Source organism: Anarrhichthys ocellatus, unplaced genomic scaffold, assembly GCF_004355925.1.
Source record: "Anarrhichthys ocellatus isolate YVR2014 unplaced genomic scaffold, GSC_Weel_1.0 scaffold2931, whole genome shotgun sequence".
NCBI classification, from domain to species: Eukaryota; Metazoa; Chordata; class Actinopteri; order Perciformes; family Anarhichadidae; genus Anarrhichthys; species Anarrhichthys ocellatus.
The window spans coordinates 1-4,507 of record NW_022282905.1 but is presented as its reverse complement, the minus strand read 5'-3'; positions in this window follow the sequence as shown (position 1 = coordinate 4,507).

Below are 4,507 nucleotides of genomic sequence, written 5' to 3'. Positions count from 1 at the left end.
GAAGACGAAGGACTCATGAGACTCATCGTCGGTGACGAGGGAGGAAGATGGATCCATGAAGCTCCATTACACACGTTTCTTTATCTTGTCGTCTACTCTTCCTGAGTTGTTGTTGTTAATGGACAGAGATGATGATCCATAAACATAAACTTACGAGCTAATTGTCAAATAATCGATTTACTCGTTTCAATAAGAAGATAAATGTGTTTTTATGTTCCATCTTTCATCATTAATGTTTCTGTGTAGATTTAAAATGCCAGACTGAATGTGACGTCTTCTTTGTTTACCTTTTGTTTTATGTCTTCAGTTTCCTCCGGTAACGCCATGTTTAACGTCACAACACTATGCATTGTGGGTAATCCCTCAGGCACAGTCTGCAGTAATGCGGACTTACAGAAAGAGTTCATGAAGAGCTCAAACACTCGACGGTTTGACAGAACTAAACCCAGACTCAACGTTAACCGCCACAGTGTGAATAGTTTTACTGACGATCGTTATCGATATTCAATGAAGCGCAAGTTCAGTCAGGAAGACACTGGGTACATCTCAAGTCTCTTAATGTCATCCCTGTTTCCCTCACTTGGGTCCTTTCCTTGCATCTTAGTCCCTCCCACCAGGGATGCATGGAGGAAACCATGCGAGGAGAGAGGAAACGAGGAAACATGTTTTAGGAGACATGAGACGTCTTTTCCTCAGGTGCGTCACGTGAAGCGACGTCTGTTCCTGATGACGGTGCTGATGATCACAGCTGATCAGCTGTCAGTCGGCTTTAACAGCTGGAGAGACTTTTGATAAGTTAGTGTGTGTTCACATGATCACTGTACTTAATAACAGTAACTAATAACACTAATAACTAATAAAGACACAGTAATCACCACTGTACTTAATAACAGTAACTAATAACACTAATAACTCATAAAGACACACAGTAATCACCACTGTACTTAATAACAGTAACTAATAACACTAATAACTAATAAAGACACACAGTAATCACCACTGTACTTAATAACAGCAACTAATAACACTAATAACTCATAAAGACACACAGTAATCACCACTGTACTTAATAACAGTAACTAATAACACTAATAACTCATAAAGACACACAGTAATCACCACTGTACTTAATAACAGTAACTAATAATACTAATAACTAATAAAGACACAGTAATCACCACTGTAGAGGTGTTTCTCTCTGTAGTCTGTTAAACTGTGTCCTGTGTTCTGTTTATAAGATCAGGAACCATTTCTACCGGCGGAATGCGATCGTCTTATTTATGAATTATTTGCGTCTGTACGTTTTGAAACGGTGACATTATTATTAAATAACCCAGAATATGATTATTGTTTCTCTTAAATGATAAAACTCATCAAACACTCAGGAATGATGTAAAGAGTGTTTAGTCTCTCAGCTCTCTCTGACTTTAATTGTCTTCATAATAAAGTTATTGAGGGAAACATCAGATTATGAAAACACAAATCTTTCTAATAAATGTAGAAAGTTGTTTGTGGTCCTTTTGTTGTTCAGACTACAATGAACATTTATTTAAACCAGATGTTGAATCAGAAACCTAATCAAATATAAACTAGTTTATTCTGATCCGTCTTCACTCTGGTGTTAAACTCAGTCAGTCAGTCCGATCGGCTGCAGCGTCCAATCACATGACTGATGAACAGTGAGGGGGCGTGTCGGCCGTTAAAACACTTCCTGGAAGTCTGTTCTCGTGGGTCCTCGCTCATGGCTCCTCAGAGGTCCCTCCTCCATCCTCGCTCCTCGCTCCTCAGAGCTACATTAGAGCTTTGGGACGGCCGTCAATATGGCGGAGCAGAAACAACTTCCGGTTCAAGCGAGGAGCGAGGAAACGACAATTAAGAGTCTTGAGAAGTACCCACTCACTCATAACCTCCACCTCTCTCCTTGTAGTTACTCTATCAGCTGATTGGGGGCGTGCACTCTGAAGTAACCAACCACATTCTGCACACCGGTTCCTGAAGCCAATCACATCTTTGCTGTCAAACTTTAAACAGTGTTCTCCTCTCTGCTGCTGTCAGCTGTCATGTCAGCGTTAAGCAGATGTGACCCTCCTCCTCCCGTCACCTCCAGTCAGCATCACAGGCAGGCTCCTGATCCATCATCAGAGCAGCGACTCCTCTCACCACCACCAGGGTCTGGACTCCAGGGGGGGTCAGGCCTATTGGACCTCAGTGTCCTACGCTCAGTGATGGTACTTCAGGATGGAGTCCAATCACCAGAGACTTTGCACTATTCATATCTGATGCATGTATAATAAATCTCTCCCGATAATCAATAACAATACGAGCGCAGGAGATCAGCAGCTAGCGTACGTTCACTTCAGGTCATTATGATGCGTTCAAGCTCTGCTGGAAATAAGAAAACTAGTATCGTGATGTGTTCAAATGTAATCTTGTTAAATGTAGTTTTGTTTGAATATGTTTCCACATCAACATAAATAGATATTAGAGATGAATTATGACTTATTAACTTCATAACACGAGCTCTACGCTCATTATAATACATCATTAAAACGACTCATGAAAAGATTAGTTCTAATCGCTCAAAATAAATCTTTTATTTCCTAATCATTGTGTGTTATTAATGCAAATCTCCACCATAGATGATTATAACAAAGTACATATTGTTGGTGCATTAACTGACTTCAGAGGTGAGAATAATAACAGCTGCTGTAACAAAACAGCATCTACGTGTGTTTAACAACATGGATTCTATGATTGATACAAACCTCCATGTTACCTGGTGAACAAGACCTCAGCTGCATGAATATTAAACAAGACGTCTCGATCTTCACTCCGCTGCGCTCAGCTGGAGGCCTCTGGTGCTGCAGTGAATCATTCATGTGCTGCTACTGTAACCCGCGGGACAGCGGCTGCAGGCTTTGTCTCTTCCATTTGGGTCAGAGTGAAGCTCTCTGTTACGTAAGCCCAGCTTCGTCTGGGGGTGGGGGGGGGCATTACACTGATTACAGAGGAGAGAGGGAACTCCTCCCTCCTCAGCTCCTTCACACTACTTTAGTTACTTCAGTTACTTCAGTGAGTCTTCAGGTGTCTTGGAGAGGAATCAGACCCCCGGAGCTCCACCAGTGAAGCAGCTGTGGTCGTTGTTTTATTGAAAACAAGTTACACTGAAATGAAGTACAAGGGGTCGTGGTATTAGTATCTGTGAGTGGTTTCTTATCAGTTCATATTTGTGAAATATGATCTGGTCTACACCCCCGAGGTCTGTGTGCTCTGATACCATTCAGACTTCTGTCATAATAATAACAAAGGAGAATCACCGTGTCTCCATCTTTTATATGCTTGTGTTGCGTTCATGTGCCGTCAGTCATTTCTGTCTCAGTTTGAACCTCAGGAGTCGTTTCTTTCTTATCGACCTGCTGCATCTCAGACGACGTGAAGAGTTAACCGACTGATTCACTTCTGCTTCATCCTCGACCAGAGAGACGGATCATCATCTCTCAGTATCCAGCTCAAGCACAACTCCTGTTAGCGTTCACACACACACTCCTACACAGACACACACACACACACGCATACGCACACACATACTCCTACACACAGACACACACACACACTCGCACACATACTCCTAGACACACACACACACTCACACACTATCTATATCTATATATATCTATATATCTATATATATATCTATATATCTATATATATATCTATATCGATATATATATATATATAGAAGAAGTGGGCGGAGCTTCAGCAGCAGAAAACTAAACTCCACAAAGTGTCGCTCATGAAGTTTGAGCGTCGACACAGAAACCAGATGGTCGACAACAACAACAACAACAACAACAACAACAACAACAACTCGGCTCATTAATGATTTGTGTAACAAATGGTGGAGCAGCTGAAGAGGATTACTCGTCCTCCATGTGCCCAGAATAATGAAGTACAGTAGAGCAGCACACAGATGTCCTGAAATACATTAACATACGTCTCAGTGTGCCTGTGGAGACAAGATGTGAAGAAGCAGTACATGATGAACTGTGGATGTGTTGAGATGAGAAACGTCTTGTTCTGTTGGTGAGGGAACATGTGTTTACGTGTGCTTTCAGATGAATTCACATTCCTTAATCCCAGCATGCCGGTTGTTCCCAGTAACCGTCGTCGTCCTCCAATTGATCTGTTTGAAGCAGGAGGAGGACGCATGTCGGTGACGTGTCTCCTGGACAACAGAAGCATTAGCCGGGATTAAACCGGGATTAACGAGGAGAACACAACAACAGACCCGCAGGGTCCCTGAACGCCTCGTACACAGAGTCTGGGTGGTCCGGTCACTGGTCATCAGTGTGTGTGTGTGTGTTTGTGTAGGTGTGTGTGTGCGTGTAGGTGTGTGTGTAGGTGTGTGTGTGTAGATATGTGTGTATATGTGTGTAGGTGTGTGTGTGTATGAATGTGTATGTAGGTGTGTGTGTGTAGATATGTGTGTATATGTGTGTAGGTGTGT